General features: G+C 37.7%; 1 long non-coding RNA gene across 2 annotated transcripts in view; it reads right to left on the reverse strand.

Annotated features, from left to right (window-relative positions):
• LOC125924764 (uncharacterized) overlaps window positions 1–25,239 on the reverse strand; it is an 87,404-nt gene that overhangs the window by 24,853 nt on the left and 37,312 nt on the right. The window contains exons 4-7 of one of the 2 annotated variants that reach the window (XR_007458549.1): window positions 14,628–14,817; window positions 9,914–10,066; window positions 9,521–9,598; window positions 7,041–7,910 (exon numbers count right to left, since the gene is read on the reverse strand). This is a non-coding gene — a long non-coding RNA (uncharacterized LOC125924764). Of the gene's footprint in view, window positions 1–7,040; window positions 7,911–9,520; window positions 9,599–9,913; window positions 10,067–14,627; window positions 14,818–25,239 lie in introns of those variants that run through there. The other variant, XR_007458550.1, reaches the window with a different exon arrangement.

Raw genomic sequence — 25,239 nt, forward strand, 5'->3', positions numbered from 1 at the left:
CACACACACACACACACACACACACACACACACACACGCACACACACACACACACATATGAACATTATTCAGCCATTAGAATGAAGAAATCCCACTATCTGTGGAAACATGGGTGGACTTTGAAGGCATTATGCTGACTGAAATAAACCAGAGAAAGACGCTGTATTATCTCACTTATATGTGGAATCTAAAAAAGGAAACCAAATGCATAGACTGAGATCAGACTTGTGGTTACCAGAGGTTGATGGTGGGGGGAGGAAAACTGAAGGGACGTGGTCAAAAGATACAAACCTCCAGTTATAAGGTAGATAAGTATTAGGGATGTAATGTAAAATGTGATTACTATAGTTAATGTTGCTATACAATATGTAGAAAATTGTTAAGACTGTACAGCCAACAGTTCTCATCACGAGGAGAAGTTTTTTTTTTCTTTTCTTTTTATTATTTCTATATGAGATGGTAGATATTAACTAAACTATTGTGGTAATCATTTCACAATATGTGTAAACCAATATATCTTGCTGCACACCTTAAACTTATACAGCGATGTATGTTAATTACTTCTCAATAAAACTGGGGGAAAAAAGAATTTCTCCTGTGTGATTAAAAGTTCTGAAAAGATATAGTCCTTCTTTAAAAAACATAAAGAAGACATAAATGCATCTTATAGTCTAGTGTTTTGTTCTGGAAGTAAAATAGACATCTCTGTTAAGTAATAACCTCTCCAGGAGAAAGGCAGCATAAAAACTGGCTTCCTACTTGATCTGTATATGGAAATATTACCTATGGTGATCTCTTTCAAGGTTATATTGAATTTGGACACTGAACACTGAACACTGGTGATAGACTAAAAATAAAATGTCAAAATTTGGATCACTGTAGCTTGTCACAACTCATCTATATGAATGTATCCTTAAATGCAAGTCTTATTAAAAAGGATCTGGGAAGACCGAGGCTGATCCAATCTCATGGCTCCAAAGCCAATTAGCTACATTTGATCTCATGCCCAACTATAAATAAAATGCTGATCAGTACAGAAAGATGGATTTTGTGGCAAAAACAAGAAGTCAAAGTAACTGTCATTACTTGTCAATATTCCTCCTGCCACGAGGTACTGGTGGAAACATGGCTAGAGTTTGAACCATTTCTGGAAAAAAGTCATCTGGTCAGATTGTGCATGATTCATTTGTTTCATAAAAGGTCAAAATACCAAGGTTGTTTTGAAACTCACTTCAGTCAAAAATCAATTTTTTCACATTAAATTTAAGCTACTCCATTTTCAAGTATTTTTTTTTTAATTTTTTTTTTGACATTTATTTATTTTTGAGACAGAGAGAGACAGAGCATGAACGGGGGAGGGTCAGAGAGAGGGAGACACAGAATCCGAAACAGGCTCCAGGCTCTGAGCTGTCAGCACAGAGCCCGACGCGGGGCTCGAACTCACGGACCGCGAGATCATGACCTGAGCCGAAGTCGGCCGCTTAACCGACTGAGCCACCCAGGCGCCCCTCAAGTATTTTTATAGAATATTTTATATCATACTTCTAGCTCACTAATATGCATAATGTATTTTATGTTAATTTTTTATTTAAAAAGAATCTTTTATTTAAGAAGTTTAATATTCTTGTATTATGTTTTTATGTTTTTGTTAAGGTCAGTATTTATACACTGTGTTTAATTTTGCAAAATTTTGCAAAAATACTGATTGAGTGACTAATTATTTGGAATCACTGAGATAGAAAGAAGAGAAACTAGATTATATTCTCTTCCTTACAGGCTGGATCACCCTAGGCCATATTATAAACTGTATCCCAGAAACTGTATTTATCTCACAAATGATACCTAAATAAAATTCATATCTTTTAGCCTAGGAAGTGAGATGTTGGATTTAAGAGATTTATGATGAGATGCTTCACACCTAAAGATTGAAGTATAAATTCCAGTGGCTAAAAAAAAGATAATCAATTGTTCTTTGAATAATATTTTGATTTACATTTGAGTGTTTGTGACCAAAGTCAAGGTTAATTTGAAATTTTACTTCGACACTTAGAAGATTTTTCTGGTCAAGCCCATGAAGGTTCATTGCTTCTTTTGTTCAGTTATTCAATAACTACTTTGTGCCAGATGCAGGTGTTAGCAGAGCAAGCAACAAGACATTATTCATTCATTCATTCATTCATTCATATTGAGATATATCGATGAAAAAAGAAACTTAGATAAAATTCCAACCCTCAACATGCTTACATTCTAGTTGAAGGGAAGGGGAAAGAGTTAAATAAAAGATAAACATAATATGTAAGTGTATTATGCATTTTGTTAAAAGGTGAAAATTAATATTTTAGAAAAACAGAGTAAGGTGGTCAGGAGAAGGATAGAAATTTTAAACTGGATGATCATAGATGGCCTCATTGTGAAGGTGTCATGTGAGTAAAGACTTGAAGAAGTGGGGTGAACCATGTGCATATTCCCATGGCTGAGGCAAGAGTCTGTGCAGACTCTGAGATAGGACAGATTGTGCTTCGCATGTTTGAGGCCCAGAAAGAAGGCCACTGTATACAGAGATGAGTGAACAAGAGGAAGTTATAGAGATGTGGATAGAGAAGTAGAGGGAAAATCAGGTAGGGTCCCACTGGAGGGATTTTTGGCTTTTATTCTGAGGGAGATTGGCAGCCAGTAGAAAGTTGTAAGTCAAGGAATGTCATGAGCAGATTTAAAGTCCCCAACAGTATTCCTACAAAGGGTTTGGTATCCTGTATATGTTCTCCTAATTTACTGACTTCCCACATCCCATTTCTGCTATGCAATCCTGATATTCTTCCCTTCTCCTCTGTGATAATTCTCCTTTCGAGTATCCTCCCTTTTCAATATTTCACATTCAACATTCCCCCACCTTTTACATGAGTCTTTCACAATTTGTATCTCCTTTTTAAAAAGACGTAGTTTATCATTTTGTCTGCCTATCCTTTGTGGTTTTCTCTCTTCTTTCAAACTATTTTGTTACTACAATATAATTAATATTAATAATATTGCCTCCTGGTCATAATTCCCCATACTAAACTATATTCAATATGACGTGTTTTCATTCATTTCCAAATAAGTGACATTCTCTGGAATGAGCATCTTTTAACAACTGTGGATAGCATTGGCCTGGATCTATGTCTCATTGGTCTAAGTGAAAGTATACTCATCATTTCCTAATGTATTTTTAACTGCTGTGTCACATCCTCTGAGATTCTGTGTCACTTCTTCTAAATTTAAAATTTTTCTACCATTTAGCTCCCTCCCTAAATGGATAACAGAAAAGATTTGTTTTTATTTTTATTTTTTTCCATCTCTTCCATGTACTCTGGAAAAAGAATAAAATTGTGACCACAATTTCTTTAAAGGGCGTACAACATTGGGTAGTAACAAAAACAAAATTCATTTGGATGCTTTGAGACTCATTAGGGCCCTCTAATTAGGATTTTCAATTGTTTATTCAATGGGCATAGATGGTAGCCACAGATTTCATGTTATATTTTGTAGGAATGTCCAATCTACCCTGACAGCTGTTCAGGGCCACTACTCTAACTCCAGTAGACAAGGAAGAGGACTTCTCTAAAGCAACCAGAATTGTAAACCATATTCTGGAAATTTTTAAGCAGATCTAGGTTATACTTTGTTTCAGTTTCAGATCTCCCAAAAGATTCTAAGAAGTCAAGTTGAAGTAATTTATTTGGCAAGTACAGGTGATAATGAAAGGAAAGTGGGAAGGTGACACAATAAATTGAGGGCAATCAATACATGATATTTGTGTGTGTGTGTGTGTGTGTGTGTATTTGTGTGGGTGCGTGCACACACACACACACACACACACCCCAACTTCTGGATTCATTGGTCAAGAACTATTCTGTGGGTATTGACCCAGTGCTCCCAGCATGCCACTTTTCACAATGGGGGACAAGGTATTGGAGAGGACATGTCTCTGGGCGTATCTGGAAGCTGGAAGTCCAGTAGAGCAAATGGAAACATTTGAGTGATATAGGTTGGGCACTGACAGCATCTTCTACACATCTGACTCCACCTTCCCTTGGGGGTTGCACGCATAACTTCCCTTGTCTGCTGTACTATTCCATGGAGCATAATTCACATAGATGACAATGTGAATGGTGCCCCTCCAGAGTCATGCAGTTTGGCCCTGCCCATGTGGAACCGAGTTCAATCTTTACAACTACTAATTGCTTTGGTTCATATGACATGTTAAACTGTTAACTTCTCTCATAGATGTGGTCCCATAATTAGTTATCATAACAGTCTACAGATAAGGCCTAATCTTAGCCATTATGGTTCAATTACAGAAATTTCTGAATAATTTCCATGGAGTATTAAGCCCTGTGACACACATGAGGTTGAATCTTCAGAATTTTTGACCTTTGTCTCTTTGATAGTATTACTTCTCACTAATTGGTCTTATCACCCAGATGTATAAAATCCATGACAATTAGTATTATGTTCCTGGAGCCACAGTGGAGACTAATGGGTTAAGACAGGCAAGATGAAAAGTTAAGGATAGTTGTTCCCACTATGATGTACTATGTATCTTGGGCCACACTTCCTTCTCTACTAACATGCAGAGAAACACACAAACACACCACTGTTTAACAAATTCATGGAGCACCAACGATACCACATGTTTGATGTTGGGTATATTCACATAAATAAATAAGATACATTCTCAGCCCACATTAAGCTCTTTGTATATGAGTAGGGGAAGTGCAGAGAGAGAGGGAGAGAGCGAATATCAAGCAGGCTTCACGCTCAGCATGGAGCTCGATGTGGGGCTCAATCCCATGACTGGGAGATCATAACCTGAAGTGAAATCAAGAGTTGGAGGCTTAACTGACTGAGCCAAGAAGGCGTTCCTATGTTTGTTGATTTTTCTGTATCTCTCACAATGTTTGCTTTTTGTTCCATACAATCCGGTCTGGGATTGTGTCATGCTGAGAGTTTACCTGAAATCTGTTTGAAGTAGTCTTTATCATTTGGTTGCTTGTGAGTTTGGGTTCCCTCTAAATGTTCTCTGTAAGGGGTGCCTGGGTGGCTCAGTCAGTTAAGCATCCGACTTTGGCCCAGGTCATGATCTCATGGTTCGTGAGTTCAAGCCCCAAACTGGGCTCTGTGCTGACAGCTCAGAGCTTGGAGCCTACTTCTGATTCTGTGTCTCCCTCTCTCTCAGCCCCTCCCCTGCTCTCACTCTCTCTCTCTCTCTCTCTCTCTCTCAAAAATAAATAAACATTAAAAAATTTTTTTAAAAAGTTTGAACGTTCTCTATGAAATACCTATTCCTGTTGCTTGGCTGTCTCACTAAGCTGACTACTCTCTGGCTATGTTCTCTCTGTTGACTACATTCCCTGCCATAGTGAGGAATAGCTACATTCAGCTTTCACTGACCTAAAGATTTGCTTCCTTTCACAGTTCCTAGACTCTTCCAGTGTAGAACTACACAGCAGCTTACCACTCCCTAGGCTCAATGTTCTGAAGTCATGTGATAATAAAGGTAGGAACTAGTATTTCCAGTGGAAATTAATACTCCAAATGTGTACTGACTATGAGATAGGTACTGAGTATGACAGAAGAGTTTTACTTTGGAGTATACTTCTTTGATCTGTGTTTGAGGATAACAAAGACAGCCTCATAGGATTTTCAGGTAGACTGGTGAATTCTCCAAATGCTATAGTTTCTGGGGTCAGCCATAGCATTAGTTTTCTGGCATTCCTTTCATGGAATGAGAAGGATCCTATGCACAATTTTTTTTTCAAAAACAACTTCACAGGTAGATATTGTAATACTGTGTAAATATCCCATGAGTTTTGATGAACTTGTTAAAATCCTTATACAGTATACTCATCACCATAAATTGATCAAATATTGACAATACTCCTCTGAATGAATGCATTGCTCATTGCTGTATAGTCCATCCAGTGACATAATCATAGAAGACAAATATGAAATGGATCACTAGAATTGCATCTCCAAAGGATATATCTCAGAATTTTCCTTTTATTCCTTTGCATGCTAAGCATTTATGCCTGGAATTAAAGTCATGCTTAAGGAGAGGGTTAAAAGAACAACTTGAGAGAGAACCAATACTTATTGAGCACTCACTACGAGTCAGGTATAGCTCTTTATAAATATCTGATTTGATCTTCACAAAATTCTTATAGATTATAATTTTTATTTTATGGTTGAGGAACCATGTAGTTTCCTCTACATAAGAAAAATGAAGTTGAAAAGTTGCGTTTAATTAAATCTTGGTCTTCATGTCAAAACCACCTCTATTTAAAATATTTCAATTCATTCACTCAACAGCCAACATTAAAAAGATTTGTTTTGTGGAGAGTGTTGTATTAAGCCTACACCTATACTGATCATTCTCTATCATCTTGTCCTGAGCAAAGAACTGCTCTTGCTAAAATCCCAGATGCTCAAGATGACACTTTTACAGATTTGAACTGACTTAACTTTTTTGGACTTCAGAAGGATCTTCATTGGTTGATCTCCTTGAGATAGAGTCGAGTACAGAAAGGAAAGGTAAATGTAATTGCTTTAAAATTTTAATTCTGTGACTTGAAGCCACCAACATACCAAACTTGGCTGGCTCATTTCAATGAACCAGACCTCCAGCTGGGCTACATCCCTGTGCAAACTTTGCACAAAATAAACAATCCTTTATAGATTGAAGAGTGGCCCTAACAGTCGACTGACATCCCGAAAGCAGCTGTGCTGGTCCAGGATGAATCCATGACATAGTTCTAAATAGAGAGACCTACAAGCCAACCAGAAAGATGCTGAGGCTGTGTCTCACAATGCCAGGAAAAAAAAAATCTAATCTTTCCCTGATTTCATCTACAATGAAATCAAAGACTGGATTTCTGGAAACATCTGGGTGACTATGTAGATTTTTGCAGTTTTTCCTCAATATTTGGTAACACTTAGACACAGCCTAAGGTTCCTAGACTCAAGCCATTCCCTACTGTTAAAAACACGTTTTTTCTCCTCCCCCCATAAAAATGGTCTCATTGTTCTTTATTTAGTCTAACAGAAGGATCCATGTACCAGCATTGCCTTAGCTTTGCTTGGCTTCAATTATACAAACTAACCACAGTCAGTTGGATGGCAACTGCCGTAGCAGTGTGCCTGCCCTCTCCAAATTCATGAGTGGAGTTTTTCCACCCACAATGTCAGGTACAGGATATGAATCGAGGATCAAAATTCTCTAGTGCAAATGGGGGGAAATTCCAATGAAATAATACTGCTTCTAAGATTAAGATATACCGACCTGCTCCCCCATACACAATAATAATAAAAACTACCAGGTTTTTAATTGATTAATAGCTATGATCCTGGCACAATACTAACATCCTTACATATAATCTCATTTAACACTTTACCTTCTAAGGAGGGCAATACAGAATTCATCCATAATTTATCAAATTCTTAAATACTCAGTGATGTTTATCCCTTACTTTTTTTCAAAATCACAGTTTGTTTTAATTCACTTGAGCTGTTGGTCCTCTCCTGTTTGTGGTCCCTGAGGGCTGTCAACTCCCTGCTGCCATGCAATACCAATTACATATTTTCAGACCACTAATCTCTCTCCACCCCACCAGCTTTCCTGCTTCTGACCACAGAGTGACAACATCAGCTGCACCATGCCACGGAAAACAGGACTCAACATTTCAGGAGAAATAGCTCAGCTAAGAGAGTTTCCTGAGTTGTGAAAAAGCCTCTTAACACTTCAATATTGCATTAACCTCAGTCTTCACCTGCTTTTCTTTGTGTCACAGGGATCATTAGCTAAGTGAACATCTTCCATCCAACCACAAACAGAAACAGGATGATTGCTTTGGGCCCAGGTAGATCTTCTCAGCCTGCCAACAAGGTGGTACAGCTCAGGGGTCAAAGTAGCAGAGTGGGAACCCTGTTTGCATGACAGTCAGAAAACCAAGATATTGTGTGACCCTGAGCTAGTGTTTAACCTTTGGCTCTGCCCTAAGCCCAGTCAGAGGTGCCTTTTAAAAACAATTACAGAGGGGACCTGGGTGGCTCTGTCAGTTAAGCGTTTGACTTCGGCTCAGGTCATGATCTCATGGTTCCTGGGTTCAAGCTCTGTGTCAGGCTCTGTGCTGACAGCTTAGTGCCTGGAGCCTGTTTCGGATTCTGTGTCTCCCTCTTTCTCTGCTCCTTCCCTGCTTGTGCACTCTCTCTCTCTCTCCCTCAAAAATAAATAATAAACATTAAAAAAAATTTTTTAATACCAATTGGATAACTCCTAGCCAAATATAAAAGAAAATACTTCCAAGAATAAGAACTGGCCATCATCTGTTTCTGTTAATGATTCAGTCATATAGTTTGTAACCATATTCAAACACAACATCTATGGAACCCTATCAAGTCCGAGGGTTCTTTCCTGGCTCAAAAAAGATATCTCTGACAAGACTGAGGAAATGTTTTATCTTAGAATTCTGACTGCACACTCTCTTTAAAAACATCATATCATTAAGCATAGGTACAATATTCTCTTAATTTTTCCAGTGTTCTTCTTAATAATTAATGAACACCATTTGTCATTCTCTGAGACTTTGATCCAGATCTTGTGAGGATTCTAAAGTTTAAATAGGGCTTAAAGGTTTGTAAGTTCATTACATTATGATTATTTTATTACATTTCATTTTCCCCTTTTTCCTTTAATCTAAAATGCATTTTCTTCTCAAGTAGTATTTTTTCCTATTTTTCTGGATCTTAATTCCAGAGTGAACACAGAATGAGTTTTCTGGTGACATCTCACAAACCACTGAATTTATCCATCTTTCATATATTTCTGTATCTAGACCTTCCACAAAAGTATAGGAAAGTTGTACTTTACTCTTTGTTAGATAGAACTATTTTCAAGGATTCTTTTTTTTTCAAGGATTCTTAATCTGTTTTCAGAAGATGAACCAGTTTTATTAAAAGTCTTGTGGGGTGTTAAGAAAGTAAGTGAAGGGAATTAATCTTAAAGTATCAAAATAAATCATTATGATCTTTATTTGTTTTTAAAATGGGGAAGTGATATCATAGGGTGCATTAAGATTCAGCCACAACCACATGGCACTGCAGCATGTGGAAGACTCAGAATAAAAATTATGTTAATGATCTAAAGCTCCCATATATTGTGCTACAGAATGCTTGATACTGGATTAAACTGCATGAAGACCTTGCAAGGTAAACCATTCCAGAAGCAGACAGTGCTTCTGACTCCAGTAAATGTTGAACACAGCACCAGAATGACAATAGTTGTTGGCCGTTTGTTCAGAGAGGAACTTAAACTGGAATGAAACTACGGTATAAATATATTTTGTCATGGAGCAAAGAAAGGACTTTTGATAACAGATCAAATTTATCCAAATCCAGAGTTAACATCTTAGTTATACTTTCACTGTCAGTATTTTTTCTGAGTGCAAGAAAAATAGATATGAGAAAAGGAGATGAGTCTGCTTACTTCTTCTGGAGAATGTTCCATTCTTTCATTTTGGAGAGAAATGGTACTTCTTTCTGCTTTGTGGCTATCTATGATAAGCTGATAACAGAAAAGCATACAAATGGGTGTATTTTCCTCTGCTTTCTGCTTTTGAAAATCTTATACTTAACCTTATTAAAATGAGAAAAATAAAAATAATATATTATTGCTCCAAATAAGAGTCTGCCCAGAGTCACAAGGAATTTCCACTTACTACCAAGAACTGGTGGATAGATCTTTTCCTTCTACCCTTTCCCAAGGCCAATACAAATGTCACCAGCCAAAATTTCTCTGTATTTCAGCCCAGAATAAAAGATGAAAGCTTTGGGGCTTAGTAGATTTTTTAAAATAACTAAAAAGAGCAAAGATGATTACCTTTTTATAGTAATGTGTTTGTCAGGATAACATGTGTGTGTCCTCCCTAGAACCCCTCCTCAAGCAAAATATCAGTCTTTTGTACCCCAGACTCCAGAGATTTTGGCAAGGTCGAGAAGCAGAGCGGAAATGATACTTTGAGGTTCAGGAAGTCTAGGAAGAAGGGAGAGGTGGTACAATTTAATAAGCTGAAGAGCCTGAAAAGGGAAGGAGATCTGTGAGCCGTCTGAGCAGTATCCACATATGCTCTGTGACAGCAACCTCAGAAGGTGGCAAGACTTTAGAAGGGAATGGTTGCATCATGTGTCTAAGGAGCCAGGATTGTAGACACTGAGATTCCTAGGTCATAAAAGATAATGCTTTGTACCCAAGGATAACACATAAACAGCAGAGTTCCAGACCTGAAGTGGTAATGTAAACTGGATTAATGTTGTAATAGCAGTTCAATTATGGTAGACTATTGACTGATATCCAAACATGCTTCCCCAGTGCTTTAACACCAAGTAAAATCATAAAGTTTTGGAGGATAAGGAAAGCCAGCCATAATGACCAAGAAGTTTGGATTCTCACTATTGATGTGAAAATATTTTAATGTGAGATATTAGTATAAATGTGTTTATTGATTTTACTTTGATGAGAGGCAAATTTTCTTTCTTTTTTTTCTTCTATAATTTGTTAGTATCAGGATCCAACAAGGCTCATGGTGGATTTTTTAATACCAATGCCAATTTTCTTGATAGATTAGATATCAATATGACAAAATACCAGATACCAAAGTATGTATTCTTGCAAGTCAGAAAACCTTATTTCATTCCCTGCTTCTGCCTTGGGTATGTCCTCTGACCTTGAATAAGTCACTGAAATACGCTCAGCTTCAGGTTCCTCCTTTAAGATGAGAATAAATGTAGCCGTCAGGCTTACCTCATAAAATCGGTAATGTGTGTTGTAGTGGTACCAATGGTAAGCGTTGATGCTATTGTTGTTTGTTTTGCTATGGTATGTTTTGAAAATGGTACAGTTGCTCTAATAAGATCCACCAATGACTGCTGCCAATACGGCGATTGGCAGACGTTATAATTCCTCCAGCTGGTAAATGTAAATAAACGTTGTAGATATATAAATATGCTTTTATGCATTTGTACATGCTTTGATAAATTTATTAAACAATAGCTACATATAAGCTTAGAGATTATATTTCTAAAAGCAGTACAATTATAAAGAGCTCTTTAAAAATCCATTTATTAAATTAATGAACTGACTAAGAAGGTGTCCTGATTTGTTTTTGGTCATATGAGTAATATTTAAATATGAGTAGACTGTATTTTAAATGATATCCCAATAACCAAATGTTGGTGGCAAACTGATTTGAAATAGAGCATGGTGTCTTAACCAAGCAATATTTTTGCTTTAAGTCAGGGAAACAAGAGCTGCAGAACCAGGAAATGTGGAAGGAGCATGGAAAATATTTAATCAACAGTTATCCCTCTACAGGAAAATCACTAGTGTCCATAAAATGAAGCAGATGACAGTGTTGCTCTGCTTCTTAGTATTATGGGAGGAGGTACTCAACATGTAATTTCTTTCAATTTAAAGAGGGGAATGTACATGTGCTGAAATCTGGGGGGTAGTGAGGAGGAAGCAAAGGAGGAGTATACTCTACACTGTTCATTCCAAAGATGAATGACATCTAGGAATGTTACTTTTATAAATTATGTATATCAAGGGGAAATGAATGAAACTATTAAACTGTACCTATGAGATTTACCAGACTATAAATTGGTATTTTCTTTATCATAATCAGATTATTGTGGAAATGAGACAATTCAGTAAGTGGTTCCTCTCCAGTTTAAGCACTGCCCAACCAGTAAGTCAGCTACCACTTAACAGTAATCTAGAAATCTGTGTTTCAGTGTAGCAGGGAGATACTTCCATGATCTTTGAAGTTCTTATTTCTCTAAAAAGAGTGACTCAGCAAAAATTACTTAGTATTCAATGGCCATTCTAATTAAAATCCACAAGTAACTTTCCTTCCTTATTTACTTGTTCTGTTGAATGAAAGGGCCCTTTTGTACAACCACATATTTTTGAGAGACATATGAGCCACAGCACGTTAATGTTTACATATTATATATTTCCTCTCCTCTCAAGGTTCAGATCTTGGCTTCAACACCTTCCACCCAAAAGAATAACTATGTTGAGGCTGAACTAAGATTGACCACACCTCAAAGAATAGAGATGAGAGGCAAAAATTAGGAAACAGTTAAATAGAGGTCTTTTCTCACATTATCTTTGTTTAACCTTGATAAAGTCACTCTGGTAGAAGAGTTGCTCTTTTTAAGTTGAAATAAAGATATGGGATTAAATTATCTATGAAAATCCTACTTCTTGATTTTCTGCTCAAAGTGAGGATGAAAGGAAGCATGGAGGTAAAAATAAATCCACTTAAACACAGCACTGATAAAAAGACAGCCAGAAGGAAAAGACGTTTCAACATAAGAGATACAGGGTTCACCTTCAAGGTCAATTTGTATGTCCTCCAAGTCAACAACATAGGGGTAAAAAACAGGGCCACAGAATAGTGATAGATCAGGGTTTTTCTGCCTTGGTCCAACAATCACAGTGGAGAACACTTGGCCCCTGGTGAAATCTCCCCAGCAAATTCAGCAAGACCCCAAATCACGCTTTCATTTTTTTTCTTGTCCATCCTGTACTCTCGTATTTCCTCTACTCCTGATTCAGTAGCTTCTATTGTCCCTTCTAAGAGTAAAATCCTCTACTTTGTTTCCTTTTTTGTGGTATTACATTTGTTATTTTTGTCTCCAACCTCTATTTCCTCATCGTCTATCAATAGCAACCAAATTTTTATTTTCTGGGAATTCCTTCTCATCCCTTGTCAGTCCTTGTTGCTTATGTAGGATTGTCCCAGTCCTGATATATATTAGCTAATCATGTATATAGCCTATCACACTGGTTACAATGACCCATTCAGGAATGGACCTGTAACCCATTCAAGGTAAATGAGTCATGAAAAGATGCTTGTTCTATCTTCTATGGCAGCAATCATCAGAAGCTGTGTCTCAGCCCCTGGATGGTTTAGCATATAAGTCTGACTGCCACTGCTGTTTTGTTACTCTATAACAGGCCTGCTAGGTCTGAAGTCCTATTCTGCCACCTAACTGTGGTCTTGGACAAGTTGCTTAACCTCCTTGTACCTTTTTTTTCCTTACCACAGTAGGTTGTTATTAAGAATTAAATCAGTTAATTTCTATAAAGTACTTAAAAATAGTTCTAGGCATGTCATAAGTACTACATAAGTGTTTAAGCAAAATATTCCTTTCATCACTCAGATTCTAACTTTTTTTTTAAAAGAAAGGGATTCTTCTTTTTCTTATTGTTTATTCATTTTTGAGAGACACAGAGAGAGCACGCACGCGCATATGCACAAGTTGGAGGGGGGGGGCAGAGAGAGAGAGGGAGACACAATCTGAAGCAGACTCCAGGCTCTGAGCTGTCACCACTGAGCCCCACACAGGGCTCAAACCCAAGAGCCGTAAGATCATGACCTGAGCCAAAGTCATACACTTAACCCACTGAGCCACCCAGGAGCTCCCATCACTCAGATTTTAAACCTTCTGGTTGTCTTTGACTCTTCCTCTTCTGTATCTGCCATTCACTGAAAATTCTATTTCTTCTGCAACACCATCTTCTTTTTTTCCCCCAATTTGTGTACTCTACTAGGCTAGGTCATTATCTTTATACTTGCAGACTCTTTTGTTTACCTCATCCATACTTTTTAATGAACACTTATGAAATTTCCTGTTCCAGTATCCCTTTTCCCTTCTCTAGGAACTGGCTGGCCTTCCCACTCTTTCCAAATGTTTCCTTAGAAGCTGCCTCCTCAATACAGCATGAGTCATACCTACTAGTCCCAGCCATGGCTTATTGATCAGCAAGTGGTCAACACAGTCTTTTGTCTGGGGTGTTTAGACTTGTAGATCAATAAGAAGATGACATAATTTCCCTCCAGGAGCTAAAGTTGTACAGTGTAAAACTGCTGGGGTAGCCAAGTTTTCTGCCATGTAGAAAAAGTTAATTCTTTTTTCCTTTGACATTCTTGGAAACTTTAATATGGTAATGTGCTAGGCCATATATCCAGAGTCATTGTGATAGGAAGTATCCAGTCACCTACATATACCTCTCCTTGAGGACCAACTCATGCTTCCTTTCTGCAAAATGGCTTAATTTAATCACATCCACTGTTTTTAAACTGTAGGTACTCATTAGCCTGGGGCTGGTCCATAGCGCTGAAGAATTAACTGCTGTGTATTAACAAAATAGACTCTACCTCAGAAGCCTGGATCTTTCAGTGTTTAGTCAGTCCCATATAGCCACTTGAGAGCACTATGGGCCAGTATAGGATTCCTTCAACAACATTTTGCATTGGGTCTTATTTTCTCCACTTTACAGATATGGACGGATGCTCCGTTAAACAACTGATCCAGGTCAGGAAACTGGTTATAGTAGTAAGAGAACAGATGTAAAGGAATCAAAACAGATGTAAAAGAATATCAAGTAAGGAATAAATAAAAGACAGAGTTGAGCAACAGCAAGAAGCCTCTGTGGCCCCTAGGGTGGGAGAGAAGGGGAGGTGTGGTCTTCCTAGAGCCCAGAATCTAGTGTCACCCAATGAAAGCTGGAAGAACAGAAGGCTTACCAGACCTGCCAGGAGTCCGTACCACAGAGGGCAGACCTGTTTGGTGGCAGCTAGAGCAAATGAGGGTGTTGCTGGAGTTCCATCCGTAGCTGACCAAGAAAGGGACAGCTACTCTAGCTTCCGCCTTCCTTTTGCTCTTCAACCTACCTGAAGCTAGTTGGCAAAGAAGTCTGGGAAATGTAGTTTCTTGCTGTATAACACAGAAAAAGAAAAAGGCAGGAGAATAATCTGAGAGCAAACAGGGAAACAACCAGCACACACTCCCCTATTTAAAAGACTGAAACCAAACTGAGGTTTGTACTTTGCGGGAGGGGGGGGGGAGGGGCGGGTGGCAGACAAAATTCAAAATTTCAGAACTACAGAATGAGAGTCCTGACTCTATTAACACTGAGATACTTGCTACTGTGGTTTAAAATCTAGGCACACCATTTGTTCTCCTTATTAGACAGGACAGCAGAAAGTGACTCCAATTTAAAACATTTTTCAGAACTTCTCTGTTCACAGTCTCTATTTACTTTACTTTTATCATTGTCATTGCCATAAGGACAGATACTAACTTAAATTGATGTTATGTAATAGGGATTTTATTATATGGAAATAAGTAAACAAGTCCCTTTTTTTATCTTTAGAGTATCTTCCTAGAAGACAAAGGAGACTGAAAAGCCAGATATCAGGAAGGGCAGAAACTGGGATAGAGATCATAGGGGTTAGAATGAGAGTCATGCAGAATCTAAGGCAGCTGTAGCAGCAAAAGCCCAGGGGTTTTCAGTCAAAATATATACCTTTCAACTGACTCAGCTATTCTCTGTATTCTTCTTGTTCTCTATTTCTCTTCCTGATACCCTCTGGTTTATTTTTTATATTTGGCAGTGCAAAGTCCTAAGAGAAGTAATCTAATGGGCACAACTAATAACCTTTCATCCTTTTAGGAACAGAACTTTTGGATAACATCACATCATGGGCTGCTGTTCATGGTATGGATTGGCTAACCTTGGTTCAGTTGCCTATTGAGTCTTATCGCCAGGGGGCAACCAATCATATGCCACAGGGTTGCATGTTACACAGCACGGTTGCCTGAAACTACCTTCTCAGAGGACAGTTTTCCTTAGAAAATCTATGGTTATAGCTGCTCATCAAACATCATAAAGGAAAATATATCATTTTACTATAATAGTCTATCTTGACCAAAAATGCTTGACAATATTATGTTAATTTATACTGTCTGCACCCTGAGAGACTGGTCAGTCTTGCTTGCTTTCTCAAAGAAGTAGAATTGTCACACAGACAGGACTTGTACTCAGCACTCCAGGACACAAATATCTTTCTAATCTAGACCAACCAGATTCCAGCCACGGTGGCACTGGCTACTTTGAAAAGCAGAGATCCTCTGTATTGCACCTAAAAAAAAAAATCTATCCATACTGGGAAATTAGATCTCTCTTTACAACTATCAACTTGAGCTAGCCATTGTTTCTGTGTGAGTCCAGAATAAACCTGGCTATTCTAAATGGGTGATCTAAGAAATCCATTATAGATGAGCCAAGATTGGATTAGAAAATAAATGTGAACAAAATCATCAGAGTTAATGCTACAAAATGGCCTAAGTTCATTTGCACTAGAAGTGCCACTTGTGCTGAATTATTTATAATGCTGCATGATGTGGTAAATATAATGCAGTGTTTAGGTAGTATTCAGTTCAGTTGGTTGCTGGTTTTAAGCCACTGGATCTTCAAAACTGTGATGCCTTTAAATCTGAGCCAAGAGATAGGATGTGACCACAATATGTCCTGTAAAGTATATATAATTCACCTCCTTCTGTTGTCCAATCTCCCACCTTTCAACACTGAGATAATGAAGAATAGAAGTAGCCACAGTATAAGGCCAGACAGGGGTCCATTCACTTGATTTTATATAATAAAACAGGTAAAAGAAAGTTCTCCTCTACATCCACTACTGTGTCCAAAAGCTGTGGTTAAACTTGACGATAGCCTTCACCTTACAGTGGGTAATAGGGATGACCCAGCAAGACTAATATTTAGCATACACTCCAGAAAATAATTATCAGTTCCTTTAGACCTAATTCATGGCTGTGATGCTTTTAAAATATTTTAAGGATCATTGCCAACATGTATACTGACATTCAGCTTGTAGTTACCATGGTTTCTACACAGTGATTTAGGTATTAAGCAAATAATGTCTACCAGATCAAATGTAGGTAAACACCTATGCTGCCATCTGATTAAATAGATAATAAATGGAATCTGTTTTTGAAGATGGGGCTCCTTGAAAGGATGTATTAAAGGGCTCTTTCTTAGAAGAGCATCCAACTGGAATGCTCAATAATAAAAATGTTTTTTATTATTTTAATGGTATATCATGTGGTGAGTTTTTCTTCCTCCACAGTATTCTATTTGACAGCAAGGCAATAAAAACAGACATTTTTTTGTTTTTGTTTTTGTTTTGCAAATGAAAATGATTCAAGTGTTTACTTATTCTTTATGCATAGTCCTAATCAAATGATATATTCTTAGCACTACCCTGATACTTCAAATTTCAACAGACATTTTACATTATTGTTTTTGTCCTGCAAGCATATTGTTTTGAACCAAGCATCTTTTAGAGTGACTTTTCGATCTTGTTACACATCTCTGCATCAGCAGCTGAGTCAGATGCTCCAAAATAGTACTGCTATCTATTCAATAAACAAGTATTAAGACTTTATTGTTTCCTAAACTCTGCACTCCTCCTCTTCTGTTATATCTTGACCCCAATATGCGCACTTAGCCAACCACATTTTCTAGGACAAATCTAGACTTTAGGTAAACGGGCTTTATGCATCTCCATTCACCATTTTTTGACTTGATATCATTATTCGTCCTGCTATACAAGCCCTTACATTCTTCTCACATGTTAGGTCCTAGGCTACTAATGCACTCAGAAATCTTAGGGACTGAAACCTTTCTTGCATTATTTTAGTCTTCTACTGTCCTCTTTGAACAGGATATCTTGCCCTTGTACCAAGGTGTGGGGCCTGTTTTCAGCTATGGTTGCTTCACACTCCTTATTCCTCTAGTTGAAAGAATTAGCATTAGACTCCTCCTGTCTCATTCCCATGATGGCAGACTGCCGCCCTAGTACTATCTTCTATAGAGTAATTCACTCACTGACATCCATGTTCCACTTGCTGAACTGGAGTTATCCTTCTGCCTGTAGATGGATCTCTTTCTATCACAGAAAATTCCTATCACAGTGGGAGAAACCATTTCCAAGTCCTCGACCCTTTCTACCTGGCCTGTCCACTGTAATTCACTATTCACAGTTAGGTGTGCCTAATATAAGGAAGTAAACAAGAATGTCAAGGTATTTGACCATTAGTAGGAGTGAGAATCTGTAGTTGATCAAGAAAAGAATGTGTGAAGTTGGTCCAACCACCTATAATTTCCATCTGACCTCCTGATAATTCAGAGATGGCATAAGTATGTGAACTAGTTGAGGCATCTATATCCTTCTTCCAAATCATTGAACTCCCTTGAAGTAAGAAGTAATACTGTAGAGGGGAAATTACAGTGACATAAACAGAGAATCTATGATCTGGACATCTATTTGCCATCTACTATTAATCTCACCTTGAGCAGTCTCTCTTAACATAGCCTAGCTGTTTCTCCTAGGAAATGTGGGAATAATAATATTCATTAGCATTGAACCTTTAAGACTTGACTTTGGTAAGTTAGAAGAGCAAAAAGATAACAGAGAATTTGTCCCAGCTTGGCTGGTTGAGGTGAATAATTGAGACTTTCTCTCCATTTGAGCTATTCTCCAGGATTCATGTGTAAAAACATGTCCATGAATAAATGGGCTGTTTTCCAGCAAATACTGTACCCATTCACTATAAAAAGTCAGAATCCAGTGTTTCTACTGATATCAAATTTTATGCTGTCTATTGAAATGTACATGTGGAGAATGAGGATACACGGCCCCATGTGACTATGTCACTAGAGTTCACCTATATTCTGCCTGTGATGAATGGGGTGAAGCAAGGTGCTGTAGGAACACAGAAGAGGGCATCTAATCAGATCTCTGAGATCTAGGAAGACTTCCCAGTCAAGATGATGCCCAACTGTCTTTCTGAGGTACAGTCTGACTCCTCAGAGCTCTCTCTGCATGATTACTGGGTTCAGAACAGAGAAAAGTCACATTCTGGCCACATGAATCACAGTGAGGAACTCCAACCCTGTAATGCAGCACACATGCCTGCCCTGTTCCCATCGCTGTTTCACCACTGTGGTACATCACTGGGCACCTATGGGGCCAGTCTGGCCATGTTTACACATCCTAAAGTGAAAACACAAATTCTAAAAATGTTTATAAGTAGGGCAGTTTTACTAAACTTTCTGTGGAGAAACAAAGAGCATTACATGAGACAGTAAAGGTTCTCTTCCTTAAAAACCTTCCTTAAAAACCTCTATAAGTAGCCCTCTTGCCCCAAAGTTGTAGCTTCTGTGGTAGCTGCTTCACTTTTTGCTCTCTATAGCTCTATTTAATATCTGTCTTTTTAAATGTGTCTCTATATCTATTTCTCTGTTGTCTCACTACCTCTATCTCATATTTCTTGGTGTGCATTCTTTTCTTTTCTTTTCTTTTCTTTTCTTTTCTTTTCTTTTCTAATTGAGACAATTGTCATATAACATTGTGTAAGCTTAACATTTTGATTTCATACATTTATATATTGCAATAAGATTACCACCCTAGCATTAGGTAACACCTCTATTATGTCATTATTTCTTTTTTTGTGGTGAGAACATTTATGGCCTAGTCTCTTAGCAACTTTGACATTTGTGATACAGTACTGTTGACTATAATCACTACGCTGTGCATTAGATCTTCAGGACTTACTTATCTACAAGTTGCAAATTTGTACTCTTAGATGGCATCTTACTTATTCCATCCCCCAGACCTTGGTAACTGCCATTCTCATCTTTCTATGAGTCCAGCTTTTTTAGATTTCACATATGAGTGAGATCATACAGTATTTGTCTTACTCTGACTTGTCTCACTTAGCATAATGCCCTCAAGGTCCATCCATGCTGTTGCAAATGGCAGTGTTTTATTATTTCTCACGACTAAATAATATTCCTCTGTGTGTGTGTGTGTGTGTGTGTGTGTGTGTCACATCCTTATCCATTCACTCACTGATGGACATATGTTCTTTTGTTTAAGTGTCTCTACCTCACTCTGTTGTGTGCCTCAGTGTCCCTGTGTTATATGTGTATTTGTATGTGTATATGTCTTTCTCTCTTAGTTTCTCCCTTTCCCTCTATCTCCTCCATCATATCCTCAACTTGTTCATATACTTCTTTCTCCATCCAGACTATTTGAGACTCTAGGCCTTATATCCCAAATCCTCTGTTCTCCCTATGGGTCTATCCATCTTTTTTAGTATATGAAGCAATCCTTAACTTCTTTCACTTGCCATAACCATCTCTCTCACTCACCTAGGATATAAGAACTATTATCTTTGGTATCCACATTGCATAGAAGATTGGAGATGAAAAATGGTAAATGCTTATAATTTAACATCTTTTTTTTCTCCACCAGCTTCATTTCATGACTTGCTCCTTTTCATTCTCATTATGGGCTACACAGAATTTCTTGCAGTTTCCCAAACTTCTGCTTCTTCAGAAGTCCTTGTCCATCTTGTCTGTCTTACTTCTCCCTCCTCTTCCCTGGATAACTCTCACTCTTATTCATTTAAAAAAAATTTCTTAATGTTTATTTATTTTTGAGAGAGAGAGAGAGAGACAGAGCATGAGTGGGGAAGGGGCAGAGAGAGAGAGAGAGAGAGAGAGAATCTGAAGCAGGCTCCAGGCTCTGGGCTGTCAGCACAGAGCCTGACACAGGGCTTGAACTCACAAACTGTGAGATCATGACCTGGGCTGAAGTTGGATGCTTAACCAGGCTGAGTCACCCAAGCACTACACTCTCATTCTTATTCTAAGGATTGTGTCACCCACCCAGAAAGTATGCCACTCCCTTCACTGTGAAATTAGATGTCCCTCAGTGTTTCAGAAGGCCCCTGTGCTTACTATTATGGCACTCATCACTCTGATCAGGAAATGTTAACAGGCTTAAATGTCTTCTCTATAAGACATGACTCCTAGAGTATATGAACACGTAGGTATCTTCGATATCTGGCTCATAGACAGTGCTGTATAATGTTTGTCCAATGACTACTGAAATTCTATACAATAAGCAGTAATCCATGCCAATCTATCTTTGAAAGAGTCAACGTTAAACTGAAAATAAAAAGACCAACGTGCAATCACCTATAAGCCTCTCCATGTTTCTCAAATCACCTCAGCAAAGAGAAAAGACAAGCGTTGCAAGAAAGGAGAAAGAACAGACCAGGTCCAGTGGCAAAAATCACAAAACAGGTCTTGCACAATTGCAAACTGAAAACATCATGGCTGCATAGAGCCAGTTTTAAATGAAAGTCTCATAATTTGAAAAGACCATTTGTATAAGGGAGGCAGTAACTTTGGCCAACAATTCTTTTTGCCACTGATTTAAGAATCTTGGAATAAGTAGTTTCAAGGGAAAGGCTTAAAGTAAAGGAAAATGATCCAAATCAATCAAATGAAAATGCTACAGAGGAGGTTGTTGGGTAGAATTCTTGCAAAGCCCTGAATTTAACCATATGGGATTCTCTTCTAAGTATCACCCTTGTCAATCTTTGGGAATGAAGGATTTCCTTCTTAATACTAAACTACATTTCATCACAAAGATGGACCCCAACCTCCTTTATTTACTTATTCCCCTTCACCACAGACAGTTTTCCATGTTCCATATGCAAAAATCAAGAAAGTCAATGATTATAGCTTTTCTCTGGCATGGTCAACTCAGCTACAAATATAAGAAATAAGTAACAGTTAAAATCCGTTCTCTTCTCCCACTGAACTAGGTTATCTACACTAAATACTCTCAGTGGGGGTATCACAGCTAACTGTTTCACCATGTAATATAACAAAGGGATTAAAAGGGGGCAGTTTTATGATGTGTGAATGATGTGCTTAAATCATTTTATAAACAAATGCTCTGTAACAGAGGCACAACTATTTAACTGTACATTTAAATAATACCACTCTAGGCATTGTTTAAATCTCACTTACCTGGGTTGTACTAGTTTATTGATTACCCAAACATTTACAGAATTTCTCTAAGTGTCAGGGACTGAATGAAGTTTCTGCTATGGAGTTGAGGGTGTGAGTGAAATTTAGGGGACTATATACCAAGATGAATAATATTTGGCTTCTAGCCTGGAGGATTACATAGTTAAATAAGGAGAGAGACTTGTAAACTTGCAGCTCAGGAAGAAGGACGACAATGGCTCTTCTGGGTGCATTCTACAGATGAAACCTTAACCTTCAAATTTATTAAGACAGGGTTGTCTTTCATATGTCCCAGTCTATAAACAATTGGCCAGACACTAATCTTCTCTATCAAATCACCCAAGAGATTAAAGTCAGTAGTAGTAGTAGTATTGTTTTTAGGAGAAAAGGAAAGCAATTACTTGTGCTTATTCATACATTCATTCAAATAACATTTAGTGAGTAGGGAATAGAAATTAAGAACTGTGCTCAGCATGGAGACCAGTGTCAAAGTTTACAACATGATAGAAAGACATGTATAAGTTGAATGTCACCTTACAGTGTGGTAAAGGCTATGGTGAAGGATATGTCAAGGGCATCGAGGGCTAGAGGGAGGAGTTACTGGGCCTAGCTAGAGGCATCAAGGAGAACTTTACAGAAGAATTAATACCCGAGACAGCCTATGAAGGTAACAAGTGGCTGTCATCTTGTCTTAATCTTTAATTTTGGAAGAGAAATAGCCTTCTCTTAACATTATTTAAGTGACTTGTTAATTTCCCTCATTTATCTCCTTCCTCTGTAATCTTTTCTTCAGTTGGCTATTTCTACCAAGCCTCACAGATCTGCCCTATCTTGATGTGGGGAGAGGAAGGTTGGTAAAAACAAGTTTAACTTGATGCCACCATCTAGCTATCATCTATTTTCTTTCATTTGATTACCCTTCTTACATCAGAACTAAAAACTTATTATTTTTATTTCCTTTCCATTCTTTATTTTTTTGGTTTGTTGATAATAATAATAACTACCAATATACCAGGGTTGGGGGGTAGATTGTAATCTTCCATATTCAAGTTATTGTGTATGAATCATAATTTTGGCTTTACCATTGAGGCTCAAATAACTTCAGAAATTACAAAACTGCTAAGAGGCAGAACCAAGATTCAGATTGATATCTGCTCGGCTGCAAAGCTTTCCTACCTCCTGCTGCTTTTATCACATTCGTGATTATTGACAAATTCAGAGGTCTTCTTTATTCCTCATAATCCTTGTCTTCAGTCGCATTTGATATTCTGACTTTCCTCTTTGTGCAGGACATCTATTTTTGCCAGTCTGAAATCTGTTCCCCTTAAATTTTGAAATAGTACCCAGTATTCCTTTTGGAGAACCATGTATCCTTCTCATTCCTAATGGTTTGAAGTGGGGCTTGTCTCACTCAACCCCAGAGATACAGGTAAAAATATGACATACAAGAAAGCAAATGTAGAAATCCCAAAAAGTGTATGGATATGCTAATATTCTTGCTTATTTTAGGTAGCCCACCTCTACATAACCTTATTTCTTCTACGGAAAGCCCCCATGCACCAGTTTTAAAAACTGAACTTGATGAAAATGACAACCAGCTTATGTGATTTGCTGAAATCCCTGTCCTCCTCCCACTACACTATGATGATCTAGTGCTTGGCTGGTGTTCTCCCAACTCAGGCTGTTAGCTCCCAATTTACATGGCCAGCAGCCACCAGAAATGAGTCACAAGCTGGCCAGCCTGCTCTCTGCAAGATTTTGGGTTCTCTCATTTTCCTCTTGCCTTGTTCTTATTCTCTATTTGGTCCTACTGTCTACCAGATTCCTGGTCCTTTAGATTTTAATATACGAAGAATAAATTCTATTTCTAAAGCCTGGAAGTAAGAGACCTTAGAATTCTCCAAAGACTGTTTTGTTGTTGTTGGTGGTGGTGGTAGTGGTTTGTTTTTGTTTTTGTTTATCAACTAATTCTGCCCAGTCTTGGATACTTTAGAGCACTTACCAGATCAAGATCCAGACTTTAAAAACCCAAACTTAGCATTAATCCATTTGGCTCAAATCTAGCCTGCTTGATTCTGGTACCTCAGAAGAGGAGGATCAGCTGGTTGGTTGAATTCACATCTGTCTCTCCCATTTATGAGTAAGAATCTCAGGGACAAGGACCAGGTCTGGTTAATCTTTGAATCCCCCAGCTTCTAACACCATGCTTCATACATGGTAGTTACTCTGTAAACTTTTGCTAAATTAAGCTGACTGGACCTAGTATGGCTCAGGAGTATAACCTTAGAATTTCAGTTTTTAAGTGTTCCAGGCATTTTCCTTCTAACCCGGAATGACTCAAGGTTTCCCTTACATATAAATCAGAGATGCTGATTGGAACTGTCTATGAAAGCCTATAACATTTTAATATCCTCAAGTAAATCCTATAAAATGCATTTTATGACTATTATGTAGCAGTGAAAACCCCAAAGGAAAGGATTTTCATTTGTCATGGATTCTGAGCCTAATTTCAAAGGGTTTTTTTTTGTTGTTGTTTTTTTAATAAATGGTTTCAGAAAAATAAAGTTCTAGAGTTTGGAGAAAATTGGTTTTCACTCAGATTTGATTTAAGAAAACCCTAGAAATGAGAACAATATGATATTAGACAAGATTTAATTTAGTTTTCCAATGAAGAAAGCAGGATTTTTCTTGCACATATTTCTAGTCTTCTGCTACTTTGTTATATCATAGAAATTTTTTTGTTATCTACATGACAAAAATGAGGAACAAAAATACATGGCCACAGGAATTCTAGCTGAATCCACTACTGTGAGATGAATATGGTGAATATGTCAGATGGGGCTGTACTTTTGTTTCTTTGGAAGCATGAAATCATGAAATAATCCCCAAAGTGTCTATATTTTGGCCACAGCAACTTCTTACTTGACATGTCTCCATATTGAACCTCATCAAGATAAAAAAGCAAAAATGAACTATTAGGACCTCATCAAGATAAAAGCCTTCTGTACAACAAAGAAAACAATCAACAAAACTAAAAGGCAACCGACTGAATGGGAGAAGATGTTTGCAAATGACATTATCAGATAAAGGGTTAGTATCCAAAATCTATAAAAAAAAAAAAAACTTATCAAACTCAACACCCAAAAAACAAATAATCTAGTGAAGAAATGAGCAGAAGACATGGATAGACATTTTTCCAAAGAAGACATCCAGATGGCTAACAGACACATGAAAAGGTGTTCAACATCACTCATCATCAGGGAAGAAAATCATAGAAAGATTTCTATTTGAAGCTACTGCCAGGTAGAATAATATGTCAGTGAAATGATAGTTTTCACTGTGCATGGTATCACAATAATAAGGCGAGACTCTATTGGAAGATAATACTAGAGCTTGAGGGACTATTAACAACTTCCTTGTTTTCCCCTCCTGAATGAGGAGATGTT

Source organism: Panthera uncia, chromosome F2, assembly GCF_023721935.1.
Source record: "Panthera uncia isolate 11264 chromosome F2, Puncia_PCG_1.0, whole genome shotgun sequence".
Classification (NCBI taxonomy): Eukaryota; Metazoa; Chordata; class Mammalia; order Carnivora; family Felidae; genus Panthera; species Panthera uncia.